This window comes from Camellia sinensis, chromosome 6 (assembly GCF_055761805.1).
Source record: "Camellia sinensis isolate YWXY chromosome 6, ASM5576180v1, whole genome shotgun sequence".
In the NCBI taxonomy this organism is placed as follows: domain Eukaryota; kingdom Viridiplantae; phylum Streptophyta; class Magnoliopsida; order Ericales; family Theaceae; genus Camellia; species Camellia sinensis.
In genome coordinates, this window is record NC_138966.1 from 193794008 (window position 1) to 193812141 (window position 18134).

An 18134-nucleotide genomic window follows, 5' to 3' on the forward strand; every position below is an offset into this window, starting at 1 on the left:
GATATCTAATTTAATGGTAAAAAAAATATTTTAAAATTTTAATAATTTAATCATACAACTAAACCTATGTCAAATTGTTTAAACTGATTTTTTCGCAACTAATTTGTACAATTATATCTTATTAATTCACATAAATTTGTACGTGCGTGATCAAATAGATGAAATTGATATTTTATAAATGAGATAGAAAAATATAATAAGTGGAATTAATTCAAAAATTAGAAAGAGGAAAAAAAAATATATTTGGGGTAAATGGTAATGTATGACTGGGGATTTTTGGGCTTGTGTGATATCATGGTTTTGGATTATTTGATGGGAAGATGATTATGTAAGAAAAAAAAGTTCTGACATCATGATATTGATCCAACATCTGAAAGTAGCTGAGTATTTTTTATATTTTATTTTAATTATTCTTAAAATAGAATGTGGAGATTCTCCAATAAAATTGTATATAAAAATACAGTCTACAAAAATGAGATTTTCAAAATGTGAATTTGGTAAAAATTTTCTATTTTTTTATTTTTTAGTATTTCTTTTTGGGTAGATTTTTTATTGGCCCAAATGGTTCTAAATAAGTAGACACAAAATGATTTCCTAATTTTTGTTTTCTAGTTGGGCTGGTATGGGAGTGTAGGGGCCTAATAGATAACCCAAAATTGTAGGAAAATGTAGTGGCAAAAATTTATTGGTTTGAATAATGGGATTGTTTTATGGACATATATGCGAAACAAAAGGTTCTGAATTCACAATTCTGTAAAAATTATTTGTATATTTAAATTTACTTTTAATTCAATTAAAGATTTTGTTAATATATACCTTAAAGACAATATTAATAAGGCTTGAAAAATTTATGTGTTATTTACCATGCACACTTTAATGCAAAGTGTATAATATTTTAAAATTTTGTGACACGTGTTAATAGGACCTTTTAATTAAATCAAATTTTAATATTTATTTTTTTAAGTTACTAATAATCTAAGATAATTTGTTTTGCACTATTAAACTATCGTTTCCATTGTACTATGCTTGTGGCCTTGATTAATCTTTGTTTCTAATTGCAACTTGCAAGTGCTCAAATTAACTATAAGATTAGTGATCAAATTGGCATTGGCGGGCTTATTATAATGTGAAAAACATAGAAGCAACAATTTCGTAATGGTATAGCATATGGAGTTTGTTGGTGGCATCTTGTGCTTATCATCTAACTTGATCTAACATATGTCTCTAGACAACCCAACAAAAGTAATCTATAGAAACAATTTTGATATACGCAATGACAAATTATAAGAAGATTTTATTTGTATAGAACTTTTATACAAGACTTTTCACTAAAATAATGTAATAATGACATTTTAATTTGGGGTGGTCAAAGTCTAATGGCCTGATCAATCGAGTCTTATATTTTTAAGACTTGAAAAAATATTTTAAGTCATACGATTAAATTGAATTGAGATTTTGAATTCATTTAATTTTTGACAAAACTTGGAATAAGAAATTTGGCTGATCTTTCCAACTGACCCCACCCTACCCATTTATAAAATAAACTAAAAAAATAATAATAAGAGATAAGAAAATTGTATATTTTAGAGCCAAAAATTGGAGAGATGAGCACTCTTTAATTATTGTTTTGGGGTGTATAATGACCATACTATTTGTAGACATGTCCTCCACTTTTATGCTTATGCTTTGTTCTATGCTAATGACAAAATCTTCAATCCATGAAAAGAAAAAGATAATATCCACCAAAAATCACATGATTCACGTGTTAGTAAAAGCTTATATATACCTTAATGTGAAAAAAATTAATTATTAATAAGGGTGACATTAAAAATATTAAATTTTTTATTAAATAAATAATTAAATGTCTCACATGAACGTAGGGTCTGTAATTTTGTAGACCTACTCTCATATAAGATATTTGATCATTTATTTGATAGAAAATTTATAACCTATAACATTTTTCTATTAATAAAGGCTTCGGAATAAAATAACAGTAAATAAATAAAGTCTTTGGAATGAGTGCTCAGCTTATATATGGTCTAATAATAAACTAATAACCAATTGATGAGAAAAACTAATTGCTAAAGACTTTGAAATGAGATCCATTGTTGGGTCCACCACCATCACAAATATTTGAGTTCTTAATTGAATCATATAGATTTATAATTAGGTAGATTTAGCAATTGCCTTTTAAATATTTTTTATTTTATTTAATTTTTTGAAATATAAAGAAGTTTGTGTGCTTGATAATTGTTAAAAAAATTAAAATTATTATTTTGGTTATGGAGTCAAACTTTTGCTTTTTGATAAGAAATTATCATATTGTCCTTGTAGCGTAGTGAAGTCCTTCTTAATACAACTAAAGGAACACAATCTAATTTCTCATAGTATGAAGGATAAAATTGTCCTTTAAAAATTTAGTTGACATTCCCAAAAACAGTTTTTTGTTTTTATTTTTGTTGCACAAAGTGAAAAATTAATTATAAATGAATAAGATGCAAGTGAGGACTATGTCTCGAAAGAATAATTTTTAATTGATTTGTAATAAATTTTTAATTCCTATTTAATTTATCTGACATTTTCCAAAGTAATAATCAACTTTTTTTTGTTTGAGTTTTCTGAATTTACTTTTTAAAAAATTAAAACTTTTTATTTTATTTTTTTTAGAAAAATTACAAAAAAAATCCTAAAATTTAGCGTGTTTTTCAAATTAAACCCAACATTTTAATTTTAACAATTTAAACTTTAAATTTTTAACCGTGTCTCAATATTGACCCTCTATCTGTTTCTGTTAATTTTTTACACTTTAATACTTTTTTCTGTTAATTTTTTACACTTTAATACTTTTTGATTCATCCATAATTATTATAATTATTTTATTCCAAAATCACCTTTATTTAATTCAATGGACAATCGGTGAAGATCGGTGTTAGAGATTCAATGGATTCAATGGATCTATGAAAAATCTTCAACGGACAGAGATCTTCAACAGAGATTTGTAAGTAATTTTCAGTGGAAGAAAAATGAAAGGTATAGTTATTCAAACACCTCCAACAATTTCAAGAGGAAAGCTTTCGTTATTGGCTTTGGTACATTGCTGTGCCATAATTTCCAAAGAGCCATCTCAACTTTCCCTTCATGTAGGCTTCGTTTGGGAAGCGAAAAGCATGGGTCTTTTGGCTATTTTAATCACAAAAAAATAAAATAAATTTTTTAATTTAATAAGACAAAATATCACATCTAATTCATAATCATTACATTCTTTCTTTTAAAAAAAAGTCAAAAAAATAAAAGCTCTTCACAAGTCAAATTTTTTTAACCCTGGACTAAAATAGTAAAAAAAAACAAATTAAAAGCCAAAAAACCAACCTACTTCCCAAACGAACCCTAAGTTCACCGCAATGAAAGAATGTACTGTAATGTGGTGTTTGTAAGTTGTATCACTTCTCACATGTACAAGAAATCTGAAATCTATGTGGTTAACACAAGCTTTGGTGACAGATTCAATGGTGATAGAGATTCAACGGTAACATATCTCTCATTTCTTCTACAACAACCTATGTGGCAGCGGTGACAAAGGGATTCGGTGTAGCTTCTTCTCTCTCTCAGTATCACAGCCTTATCTTCACTCCATATATGAATCCGAACAATCTCATACTCACAAGAACCACCTTGAAACACCAGAACATTGCTATGGCCAAGAATGCTATAGCAGCGGATCCGGTGACAGCGACTCTATTCAGAGCGGCAATACTAGTAGGAGTGGCCAATGGACCAAGATTGGAAGCGATCAACGATGGAGTCATAACGGCGATGGTAGATCCAACCACAGAGAGAGATGACAGATCCAACCATACACACAGAGAGATATGGCGGATCCAACCAGAGAGAGAGAGAGAAAGAAAGAGAGATGGACGGAGTGGGAGTGGGAGTGGGAGTGGGAGTGGGAGTGGCAGATCCACACAGAGCGAGAGTCATGGACGGAGCGATGGTAGATCCAACTATACACACACAGAGAAAGAGAGGAAGAGAGAGAGAGAGCTGATAGGAAAAAAAGTAATTTTCGAATAAAATAATTATAATAATTATGTACGAATCAAAAAGTGACACGTATATTAAAAATAAGGACTATTTTGGAAAGTTCGCCAAAAGTCACTTTTTTTGGTTTGTAGTAAAAGTCAAAAGTTGACTTTTTTATCTTTTTTTTTCCATTTGGGAAGTTGGTTTTTAGCCAACGATGAAATTACAATTTTGCCTTCATGGGTCAAAATGTGTTACATGGGTAAAGTCGTAAATATTTTAAATAAATGGGGATAGTTAGGTCATTTTATTATGATTTGACATCATAAACAAACATTAATCAAAAAAGTCAAAAGTCACTTTTTACCAACTTCTTAAATCATTTGTCTAAAAAAGCCAAAAGCTTGGTTAAAAGTCAAAAAGTCACTTTTTACCATATTTCCAAAATAAGCCTAAGTGTAAAAAGTTAATAGAAATAAACGGAGGATCAGCATTGACACACAGTCAAAAATTCAGAGTTTAAATTGTTAAAATTAAAATATTGAGGTTTAATTTGAAAAATATGCTAAACCATGGGATTTTTTTTGTAATTTCCCTTTTTTTTGTTTTTACTAATTTTTTTTAATATTTTAAGTAATTTTTAAAAAAATTTTTTTGATATACCTAACATAAATACATTTAAAAAAGTATAATATTTGTGAAAAAAAAAATTTAAAAAATTCACTAAATACCCCAAAAAAAAAACACATTTTTTATATTCTTGTGTATTTATTGATTTTTTAAAATATTTGTTTGCAAATATTTTATTTTTTAGATACATCTAAATAATGTGTATCTAAAAAAGTAAAAAAAAAAAATTGTTTAAAATTTTAAAAATATTCACTAAAAATAAAAAAAAAATATGAAGAAAAAAACTCAATTTTTAAAAAATTAAATCCAAAAAATTGAAATCAAACACAATGAAAACTATTTGATGGGTTGGTTTAATCTAGAGTTAATTCAACAATTAAGGGCATGTATGGAATGATGTAAAACTTCTTTAATCAAAGGTAATTTCTTTAGAGAAAGTTGCTTATTTGTAAAATACAAATAACTCAACTACTTTTTTTCCAAATTGAATCTGATCCAAACAAGGTCTTTGTGATGAGTTTAAATTTTAAAATTCATGTAACTTCTTTGAATCTTCCTTATTTTTTTTTCTTTTTTTTTTCCCACCATGCTTAGCATAATCTGATTGTTTGAAAGATAATAACTAAGCTACTGTACTGTGATGCTGCTAGTTTCCACAACTTGCAATGACATTTTTTTAATTCAAAGGCATTGTACTTTTCTCCATGATTAGAGGTGATAAGTTTGAGTTAGGGGCAAATTTTGCATTATAAAACTAAAGTCAATCCGAATTGATCTTGTGTAAAAGATTTGCTATAGAATGAATGCATTTATTTTTTAAACAGTGGGTCTATAAATTCAAAAAAAAAAAGGAGAAATTTATCAAAAATACAAAATTTAAAATTAAGATTTATTCTTGGAGTGGGCCCATAATAAGAAGGTTAGATCTACTCCATTATTCCAAATTCTGGATTAGTTTTATCTTTTTGGCCTTTTTATTTTTTAAATAATTTATATCATCAAGTGTACCCATTTATGAATTTCATTGTAGCAAGAAAATGTTGTTTTGGGATATATCGAGGTTAGTTCATATTTTGTCGGCAAATCCTTCCTAATTCACATATTTTGTGAGTGATTTGATGGAAAAGAAAGGAATTAAGGTAGTGTTTGGTAGAATTTTACAATCATGATTTGAGAATAGAGTTGTATTTTGAATTTTTAAATTTTAAAATTATGATTTAAAAAGAGAAAATTTGTTTGGTTATGAGTTTTAAATTTTTAATGCGACATATAAAATGGGAAAAATTATTTGGTTATGAGTTTTGAAAAAAGTTTTTAAAACTTAATTCAAAAACTTATAATTCATAACCAAACCAACAACTCAAAACTCTATTGAAAATTCTATTTAAAATTCATAACTAAACTTTTTTTAAAATTCAATTCAAAAAAATAATTTATCATTTTGGTTTTAAAAAAATTATTTGTATATTTGAAAAATATCAAAAACAAATATAATATTTTTTTTCTCCAAATAACAGGTGGCGATTGGAATTGCAAAAAAAAAAATACTGTTCTGTTCAACTAGCCAGACGACCGATCAGACATCCGAATAAACCAAAAATTCAAAAATTATCTGTTTCACCAAACATGCTTTCAAAATGTAATTTGAAATTGATTTGGAATCATGATTTGAAAACTCAAACCAAACATAATATTCAAATAATATAAGGGTGAAATTATTTTTTGAAAGCTCTACCAAACACAACCTTAATTCTCATTCATTTTCTCTCATTTGACTGCTCTTGCTGTGCCTGATTTGAAAATTTAAGGAGATATTTGAAAAGAGAAATAAAAAAAATAGATGAAATCTAATTTTACACATATTTTTTTTTTAAAATCATTTTTTAAATCTATCAACCAAGCACAGCGTAACTGAGAAACAATGAAATAGAAAGTGAGGTTGGCCTTGTAAAATAAGTGAGAAATCTCTCAGTCTGTCAATCAAAATAGTGAATAACACAAAAAAATATATTTTTTTATTTTTATTTTTTATTAATTATTTTTTTTGTTTTACCACCTAGTGCGCCAAGAATGGACGGTAAGAGAGTGATGTTAGTTTTTAGCCAACTTTGAAAGTTCAACAAAGAAAGATGTTTCAAATTGCACTTGGATGTGTTGTTGTCTTACAGACTAGTGTTTTGCCTTTGTCATCCATTACGGGGAAAAGCCCCCATGATCTTATCAAATGTCCCTTTCTAAAGACTATCACCATTTCTATGATTACCCTATATAGATGTAAGCTAGAAAATCAAGTTTAAGATAGTGTATAGTATTATTTTCCACTTACAGAACAATTTCATTAAGTTGTGATATATACGTGGTTCCAACTACTCTTTATTTTTGTAGGGATATATTTTCTGAGTATCAACACGTGGTAAGGTGACGCCGACGTGTCAGCCGAGGTGCCACGTGTCTTGGTCGTTGTGCCGAGGTCATCTCGGCTAGGCCGAGGTTGCCTCCGAAGATATCGAAATCCGAGATAAGCGGATAAGAGACAAGAGTCCTAGAATGAAGAGGGAACTCAACTTGGATAGGGACAAGAGTCCTAGAATGAAAGAAGACTTCAGTTTGGGTAAAGATAAGACTCTTAGAGAGTTTATCCTAATCCCACTGGGAGTCCCAGATTAACAATAATCCTAAGTCCATTAGGGCCAGGCTCCTATTGGGACTATGATTGTATTGGCTATAAAAGAGAGGCACCCCCATGGGTCTAAGGTATGCTTTTGAGACTCAAGCTTGTGAGTTTAGTATTTGATTTATCTTTGAGAGATATACTGACTTGATCGTCGGAGTGCCCCCGGGTGGTCGAAACCACCGCGGGATTCTTATACTTCTGTTGCAGGTTAGCTAGAGGCCATCTATTCTGCCAGTGCTCTCCAGCTGGTTACTAAGTGGGCAGTGTGGTCAGAAAATCACCCACACAATTTTCATATTTTTTTTTATGTTCATTTTATTTGTTTGAAATTTTTGATATGTTTTTCTTTAAAAAATTAAAATAATTGAAAATTCTATGAATTTGTTAAAAAAATGTAAAATAATTATATAGTCTTCATTACACACATATTTAAAAATAAAAATATAATCATTTTAATTTTGTTATAAAGTGTACACCAGTTCAATGAGCCGTGTTAAATTGCATAATATTGAAAAAAATTACAATTTTAACTCATTTTTAATGTATTATCATTTATATATATATATATATATATATATTTTCAAACATACCAAAAAAATAAAAATACTCATTATCTTTATATGATTTTTCTTTTAGGGCAAATTACAAACACCACCTTCGAGGTTTGGTGAAAATACAGGGTTCGTTTGGTTTGAATTTCTGAAAAAAATTTGGGAAATTTTCTCTATAAATAAGTTTTTAAAAATAATCAAACCAAACAAATTTTTCCAAAAAAATTTCTCAAAACTTGTAAACCAAACAAGTTTTCCAAACAAATCTCTCTCTCACACACATCAAATCAATCACTTTTTCCAAAACTCTCTCTCAAAATAATTTTCCAAAACATCTTTTAAAAAAAACCAAACCAAACATCTTTTCGTACTTTTTATCTCTAAAACATATCTCTCAAACACAAACCAAACATACCCACAGATTCTCCCTGAGGTTTGAAAAATTACATCTTGCCTCCTGAGGTTTATATTTCCATAACAAATTGTTCCATGAGGTTTTTATTTTCATACAGATTCCCTTCTAATTTCTCTTAATTTGTTATGAAAATTTGACCCTCACGGGGCAATTTGTAATTTCTCAAACCTCAGGAGGGAATCTGTATTTTTATCAAACCTTGAGGGGTGTTTATAATTTGCCCTTTTTTTAATAATAAAAATCAGTGTATTTGGTTTTAGTTTTTTGGATTAAATTTTTTAAAAACTGAGTTTTTTTATTTTCTTATTTTTTTGTTTTTAGTGAATATTTTTTAAACTTTAAATATTTTTTATATTTTTTTAGATGCACCTTATTTAGATGTATCTAAAAAGTAAAAATATTTTAAAAAATTAATAAATACATAAAATATAAAAAATACACTGAATTCTCGTATTTTTTTTATATTTTTGGTATTTAGTAAATTTTTAAAAGGTTTCTTTCATAATTTTTTTACTTTTTAGGTATATTTATGTTAGGTATGTCTAAAAAATAAAAAAAAATTGCTTAAAGTATTAAAAAAATTCAGTAAAAACAAAAAATACGAAAAATAAGAAAGTAGAATTTTTTGAAAAGAATTTTTTGAAAACTCTAACCAAGCATGCTAAATATTTTTTAAAAAATAAAAAAATATTTTTATATCTATTTTTATCTAATTAATTTATAATTTATGAAAAAAATCAATTTTTTTTTTTTAAATTCAACCAATCAAATATTTTTTGGGGCAAACATCCTAGACCCTAGTGAAATCATTGTACTCCCTAGTCTAATGTTTCAAAAGTCAATCCTTAGCCAAACATGTTCCCATAACCATATGCCACGTGTCTTACTGATACAGAATGATACTATGGTCCACTTGTGGACCCCACAATTCAAAGTGGAACTCCAATCATAGTCGTACAAATACAGATCAAAGTTACAATCCAGTGTTTTGTGAGATGTACTGAATAGTCTCTTCCGTAAATTAATTGTTTGGTTTGTGTTTCTCAAAAAAATTTGAGAAAAATTCTCTATAAATAAGTTTTTAAAAGTAATTAAATCAAACAAATTTTTTCAAAAAAAATTTTCAAAACTTGTTTGGTTTACAAATTTTTCAAATAAATCTCTCTTTCATACACATCAAATCAATCACTTTTTTTAAAATTCTCTCTCAAAATAATTTTTCAAAATATCTTTTAAAAAAATACCAAACCAAACAAATTTTCATACCTTTTCTCTCAAAATATGTTTTTCAAATACAAACCAAACAAGGCCAATGTATGCAACAATTTATGTGGTCGAGTGGGCGGTTTAATGACAACCGTCCATCTTGCAATTAGACACACGTGGCGTACAATTGATGGCGGATGATGTTAACTAATTGACTTTTAATGAGGTTGTACCTTCTAGTAGGTTCCTCTACAACTACATACTTGGTTGGGCCGTCCCAGGAAGAGTGTTTGGTATATGTCTGATTGACGTTGTTGATCAAATCAAAACTTGTGTACTGAGATGGTGCCACCTGTACAGCATCTATTGAGCCCATTTGATTGGTTGCCAAAATTATTACTCCGCCCAAAAAAAAAAAAAAAAAAAAAATTAGAGTAAAATTTTCTTCAGATCAGATTTTAGAATTGAGGGTGCTATTTGGAGCATCACCACGGCCACTGTTTTAATAATTTCAACTTTTTATTTTATTAAATATTTTATATATTTTATCGGTATAAAATATTAAATTAATTTGATAATTATAATTTATTTAATTTATCATATTTTTTAATAAAAAAATATTTTTAAAAATAAATTATATTTTTTTTTTGCGACAAATGTAATAAATTGAACAAGTTATCAACCTAATTTTTTTTTTTTAATGAATGAAATATATAAAATATTCGGCAAAATAAATTGTTCGAATCATTGAAACGAGACTCGTGATAGATTTCACATGTCCACACAGCACCTTTGAGTCCAAAATTTGGACTAAAAGGGATCATTCTCCAAAAAAATATTTGTCCCAAAAAAGAGAGTCTAACTTTTTTAGTACCATAATTATTACATTTTAAAAATATCAACTTTTCAACATTATGCTTTGGTAGTATATTTTTTTTGAAAATATTGATTGTCATAATTATAGTTTGTATGTTGTTAATGAAGTTAAAAAAAAAAAAATTATATTATTTTAGTTTTTAATTTTCAAAAGGAGACTAAAAATTTAGAATAAAAAAAAATGAAATAATAGGTGAATATTTTAAGACGGAAGGAGTATTGAAGGTTGTAGTTGGCCAACTGCAGATAAAGTGTCTCTATAGGTTATGAAGTGATCGAAAGGCTGTTAAAAGGTGGATATGACGGGTGGTGACTGACCGATGGAATTGTTAGATCTGGTTGAGCTTGTTGGTTGCCAACAGCGGAGAGGTTGGGGTTTGGTGGTGGCCAAATGTGATAATTTTACTAGATTTAAAATATATATATATATATATATACTCCCTCCGTCCCAAAATATTAGTCTCTTATTCCATTTTTCATTGTCCCAAAATATTAGTCCCTCTTTATAAATCAAGTACAAAAATAATGTCAATTTCCTATTTTGCCCTTCTTTTAAATTAATAAACAATTTAAAAAGTACAATTATGACATTGATATTCCCAAAAAATGTACTATCAAAAGGATAATTTTGGAAAACCAACTTTTTTCAAATGCAATAAGTGTACTACCAAAAAAAGTTGGATTCCCCAAAAGGGACCAATATTTTGGGACGGAGGGAGTATATATATATATATATATATCTTAGAGGATTACAATTGAAAATTATAAATTAACTCATAATAATGTGATAAGATGGTAGGACTTTATATAATTGAGTTTATGAGAAATTAAAAGTTGATATGTGTCTTGTCATATCATTATGGATTAAATTGTGATAGATTTTTTGGGTGTTTTTGAAAATCAATTTTACTTTTTTGAAAATAAAACCAATCACAGTGTTTGGTTTCAATTTTTTGAAAATTAATAAGTTTTTTATTGTTTTGTTTTTTGTGAATATTGTCAATTCTATAGTTTGATTTTGATGATATCTAAAATATTATGAGATAAATTGTGATTTTTTATTATATATTTTTTATAATCATTTGACACAAAATATGAAAATAAAATTTATCATTTTGATATAAATTGCACCGATTTAAATATAACTAAGTTTATTATATATCTTTTAAATATTTTAATTTAATATTCTAAAAGAAAATTCAAATTCTTTCTATATCTTTTCTTATTCATTTTATTCCTTTGATTGATTTGAAGTGTTAATTTAATAAGAATGATGCTAGTCTAAAAGGCTAGTGAATTAAAATGAAAGAAAAATAGAAGGGAAGAGGAGCATACCTATAATCCTTTTGCAACGGCTAGTTTTTTCTATAGCGATAGAAGAAGCTTTGTGGAGAAAATAAAATACATAAAACTGGTGAAAATTTTGAGTGATATTTAAGAGTTCTTAAAATATTGTGTGGTGCATTTTTATTGGGTTATCATTTCTTTTAACACAGAGTATATTGAGAATTTGAGCTTTTTATTGTAAAAAGGTTTTCAATCCCTTATCATTTTTCTTATAAAAGAGAGTTATATTTTTGTGAGTGATTTTTTTAGATAAAATCACTTGGGTTAGGTATGACTAACACCGGATTCACAACTAATTGGTTGGAGTGATCGGGGTTGATCAATTGTTAAGGTTCACTAACACCTGTAAAATTAGGAGTATAATTTCTATTTGACGAATAGTGAAGAAATCTCAAGGAGAATCTTGAGGAGTGGACATAGGTTTGATTTGAGCCGAACTACTATAAATTTTGTGTTTGCTATCTCTCCCTTTCCTTCACTTAATTTATTTTTATTAGCCTCATTTATATTTGGATTAAATTTTAATTTATTACTCATCTGTATTGTTTTATATTGTTAATTATTTATTATTTGGGTAATTTTTTAATTTAGCAATTTATTTAGAAGCCCAATTCACCCTCTTCTTAGGTTGCTTTACAGGAAACAAATATTTTTAAAATTTTAAGTATTTTTTTGGGTTAATTACACTAATGGTCCCTATAGTTTGGGACTTGTGTCACTTTGGTTCTTGACTTTTCAATTGTAACACATTTGACTCTAAATTTTGAATGTTGTTTCAAATAAAGACAATTGAAAATATCATTAGATTTTTCAAGGATAAAATTGTCAATTTAATAAAATATAAACTAATTTGACAAAAATAAATGTCAAAAAAATATTTTTAATTTTTTTAAAATTATTTTTATCCACCAATGATAAAATTATGTAAAATTAATAAAAAAATACATGATTAATTTTTTAAAATTAATTTTACATGATCATTATCCAAACACATATTAAAAATTAATTTGGTAAAAAAAAAATAAATGTCTAAAAGACTTATCAATTTTACATAATTTTATTTTTAGTAGGTAGAAATAATTTTTAAAAATTCAAAAATATTTGTTTGACATTTATTTTTTTTCAAATTAGTTTATATTTTATCAAATTAACAATTTTACCCTTGAGAAATCTAATTATATATTCAATTGTCCTTATTTGAAACAAGATTCAAAATTCAGGGTCAAATATGTCACAATTAAAAAGTCAGGGACCAAAGTGACACAAGCCCCAAACTATAGGGACTATTTGTGTAATGCCCTATTTTTTTAAAAACTTTTTTATATGCACCTTACTTAGATTTATCTAAAAAGTAAAAGTTTGTCAAAAAATAATTTAAAAAATCAATAATATACACAAGAATACGAAAATGTATTGAATTCTCATTTTTTTCATTTAAATTTTTTGGCATTTAACTAATTTTTTAAAGTTTTTTTCATAAATATTATACTTTTTAAATGTATTTATGTTAGGTGTCTCTAAAAATTTAAAAAATTACTTAAAATATTGAAAAACCTGAATGAAAACAGAAAAATACGGGGAAAAAAATTAATTCTAAAAAAAATAAATCCTGAAACCAAACACGTTGAATAAATTTTCTTATTTTCAATTTAAAAAATAAAAATAAAAATTAGAAGGTTACCAAATGAAGCCTTATTTATTTATTTGTTTTTGTCAATCTCCCGTTGGTTCATATAAAAAAAAAGTCTCCTAGGCTTAGGTAGATGAAACAAACTATTTTTTAATATTTTTAGACTCTTATTCACATATTATACCGTTGTTGAGAAATGATTGAAAATTCATGTAAATTTTTAAAGGGCAAATTACATATACACCCCTCGAGATTTGGCTAAATTACAGATGCCCCCTGAAGTTTGAGAAATTACGAATTCCCCCCTGAATGCTATATTTGCATAAGAAATTAGGGGGTAATTTGTTATGAAATATAAACCTCAGGGGGCAAATTGTTATAAAAATACAAACCTTAGGGGGTGGGATGTAATTTCCGAAACCTCAGGGGTATCTGTAATTTAGCCAAACTTTGAGGGGTGTATATGTAATTTGCCCATTTTTAAAAGATAAATATGAAATTGGGTAATATTCTATCAAATTCAGTAAATGTAACAACAAATTTAAAATTTAGATTTAAAAAAAATTGGCTGTGAAGCTAGAAATTCATAACAATTTGGATTCAAACAAGTTCAACCCCCCCCCCCCCCCAAAAAAAAAAACATACAAGCAAGGGATATCTGTACAACTTGAAATTGAGCCCAAATTTCCAAAAAGTGGACCTAATAGCCCAATTTATTTCCAACTTGGTGGTCCATGCAATTTGCAAATCAATATCAATGGCCTTAGTGGGCTCAAGCCTATTAGTATGAATGAAGGTATATTTTGTATTTGGATTAATCCTGTGTGAAAGAAAAATAGAAATATTTTTTATATTATTACTATTTTTAAGGATAATTTTAAATGATTTTTTGACTAATATCTTTTTTTAAACCAACAAAGAATTTAGGAAATTAAATAGTATCTTTTAATTCATTACCGATCAGTAACGGCGTCAAAAAAGAAAAAGAGAGAAAAATAAAAGTATCAGATAATAATAAGTGAATGCAAATGAGAAATACCTTATTTTCACCATGTACATATTTCACCCACATTCCATTAATTTGCAAATGCTTTTCATATTTCCATTTATTTGATATTCCATTATTAATATTTAATTAGACTATTATTATAACAACTATTTATAACCATATATGATACAAACTCTACATAGCATTTACATACAACGTACACATTAGAGCCGCCAATATGAAGGAGAAGAGGAAAATAAAGCGACTGGTACAATTAAATTGACCTTATTTTAAGACACAAAATTATGACTATATATATTATATATAGTTACTAATTAAACCCCCAAAATATTAAATACACAGAAATAGAAATAAAATTGTACAATTGAGATTTATTCTAAATGCGTGAGATGAAATTTTCTTCGGTGCACGTAGTCCACAAATGCAGCAGCTTGAGCTAGTGAGTCCATCATGGTTCCATTTCGGTACATTGAGCCATTAATGTTATAGACTCTTGCACGTAGATCATTCATAAAAAAATAAGTTGATCTAATAATTGTGATCACTTAACTTTATTATATTTATCAGTAAAAAACAAACGGTAGATCGTCTATTTTATAAAGAAAAATATAAGAAATTATATGGTTACAATTATCATGTCAATTTATTTTTTTTCTCCCCCTTTCATATATGATCTACACATAAATGCTCACGGAATAAATTATTCAAACCACTAAAATAAGACCCTAATAATTGGACATTCAAGTCCACTTTGTAGATTGAAGAGAAATCTCTCCTTAATATTAATCTCAATCGGACAATGTACTTTTTTATGTTATATTTCTGTGCACGTAGTGTTTTCGATTAGAGCCAGATGGCTCCGGCATCTCTAAGCATCTTCTTGAGAGAGCCATTGAGATGGAGGGACATGACGGTGTTAGCAGAGCCCACAAATTTGCCACCGATGAACACGGCCGGGACAGCGGGGTTGCACCCTAGTCGCATGAGAGCCCACTCCATGTCCCTCCCTTTCGAGTCCTCGTCGAGCTCGTGGACCGTTGGGCTCACCCCTTGCTCGTAAAACAGCCTCTTGATTGCATGGCACATGCAGCACGAGCTCTTGCTGAAGATCACCACTGCTTTTTGCGACGCCAACCTCCCCACGCGATCCATCTCCAATTCGTCGCAGCTGTTGCAAAATTAAACTTGATTTTAGATAATTAAACTTAATTTTAAATAATTATGTGCTTGTAGTATAGTAATTTTTATACATATATATGATACATGAAGGTGCAGAACTAGAATTTTATGTGTTGGAGGATTTTAAATTCGATTATAGATAAATATGTGTAATTATATGCACACTCGATACGCATAGAATACTAGTACATGTATATAAATAAAATGCCTTACCTACTACACAAATGGTATCAGAGTTGTTGCAAAATTTCAACCACCACCCTCAAAAAAACTCTTTTTCTCCTTTTGATATACAAGAAAAATTGGACTTAATCAATCTAAATATAATGCAGTTGCGGTGGATTAATTTGCAATGGAAGATTATGAGCTTAAATTCAATGTATATGTGAGGGAGACAATGAAAATGGAGCAAAGAGCTGGTTATGAAGATTGTTAATAAACATGGATATATATATATATATACACACACATAGGCCAGGCAAGGTGGTGAGTTGAATATTTGTATTGTTTGAATGCAAGGTCAACAAAAGGAGACGAAAAGGTGAAGGTTCTTTTAGATATATGGATATATTCTGAAAACACATAACTCTTTGATTTGAAAGCAATTTGTGTGGTCTGTTATAAGCAATGTCACATTGAGAATTTTTTTTTTTTAAATGAAAGTTTGAAGTCTGTAAATCATCTTTATTTTGAATGTAGATCATGTACACTAAATTTAAATTTATCTTATACATTTTAAATATTTTTTAATTAATTTTTCTGAATACATAAAATTTACGAATTGACTATTTATTATATTATCCTATTGTTGGCTTTTTGGCTTTTCGAAGGGTATTTTTGTGAATGTGAGCGTGCCAGCAAGGATCAATCAGTCCTTACAGAAATTATAATTGCCAACCAATTATCAGACGATTGTGTTTTAGTTCTTTTCAGCCTCAATGAAGAGGACTTTTACTGGTGGCTTGACTTAGGAGAAATTAAGAGAAATAACAGTAATATGAAGAACAATTGAAGTATTTCATAAAAATGAACACTTACAACGGTCCGAACTCAGCCTCGGAGAGGTTTACAACAGCAATCTACTTGAATCTACTTGAAGCTACTCCTATGAATCGAAGTGCAGTGCGAGTATTTAAAGTGCAGGTATTTAAAGAACAGGTATTTAAGGACTGGAAATGTAAATGACTGGAAAGAAAATATATGAAGTAAATGACTGGTTTGTATGGTCTGAGTCCGTCCCTCTTTCTGGGGGCTACCCTGCTATTTATACTCGTCAGTGATGACCTTCGAACTGCACTTCGAACTGTCGAACTGCTCCTCCATGATCGCTGGTCATGCTTCCTTACAAGTAGCTCCATTACGCCATTACTGGCAGTTGAGCTTCCCTCTTGTACTTAGATTTGAATATGAGTAACCGTTTGAAGACACGTCATCTTGCATCCCGTTTATTTGATCTAGTGTTACTCGGATCATGTGAGGACCAATGTTTATTGTCACGTGTACGATCAGGATTAAAGGCTTGAATAACCTTCCTTTATTACCCTTACTATGCCACGTGTCGAACTGTAACTGGCTTTTACAAAATATGTAGCCAACATTACCCCCCGCACTAATATACCCAATACTTGGTGATATTAGTGGATTGCAATTTTCCCGCGCTTCCAGAACGTGTATGAAGTCCATATTCTGGAAATACAACCGTCATCCATTTGGAGATCATCTACATTAACTCGTCGAACATCCCAATACCTTAGTATTCGAACAGGTTATGGCTGCATCAACTTCCCTTTCTATTGATCAAGCATATGAAGAGCCTTTGAGTGATGTTGTTCCCCCTCGAAAGAACCTCCACGCATTCATTAGCCACCTTTACCCGCCCTTCTATATTCAGGTAATGGAGGCTTTTGTAGATTATAAACCTCTGGACTATGAACACATTGCTTTTAATCCCTTGGTTTACAAACTTACAGATACAAAGAATTCTTCCCCTAAGCTCCCTTTGTATTCTGACCGAACTACCCTCGAGCCTTTGCTTCGACAAGTTGAAAATATGGATCTAGGAAACTCTTCTTCACAGACCTCTGCATGGGATGAAATTGTGACCTCTTCATCCTCTGGAGCTTCTGGCTGGACAATCTGGTCCTCTCCTGAGACTTATGATCTAAGGGAGCGAATCAATCATCATTTTGTTGAGTTTACTGACCCTTTGGAGTTTCCCTCCTACGCTCGAAGCTCAGTGGTCTACCCTTACGCGCCCATTGACCTTCGACGTAGCTTGGAGGAGAATCTGCTTGTGGCTTGGTATACTTCTTCCATGCCTACGAAGATAATGCATCCTGCCCAACGTTCAGAAGAAGCACAAGGGTATACCCCTTCATTTTTAGCCAAAAAGGCGAAGATTTGTTCTTCTGATTGGCTTGACTATATTAATGCTTTTGCTCCTTCTGTTCCCGTGCCATCTCCCATAATAGAAGCATCCACACCTTCTTCTGCATCTGCATCCTCTGAGATAGAAACACCTGCTCCTTCCCCTTCGTCTTCTGAAGCAGAATCATCTTCTCCTTCTCCTCCTCCCATCCTTTCCTGGACAGAAAAAC

General features: G+C 29.2%; 1 non-coding gene across 1 annotated transcript; it reads right to left on the reverse strand.

Annotated features, from left to right (window-relative positions):
* Positions 1 to 14576: 14576 nt before the first annotated feature.
* LOC114308056 (uncharacterized) lies at positions 14577 to 15993 on the reverse strand. Its single transcript, XR_014333718.1, has 2 exons — positions 15751 to 15993; positions 14577 to 15526 (listed from the first exon to the last, which is right to left on the reverse strand). It is a non-coding gene; the product is annotated as an uncharacterized LOC114308056 (transcript).
* Positions 15994 to 18134: the final 2141 nt, after the last annotated feature.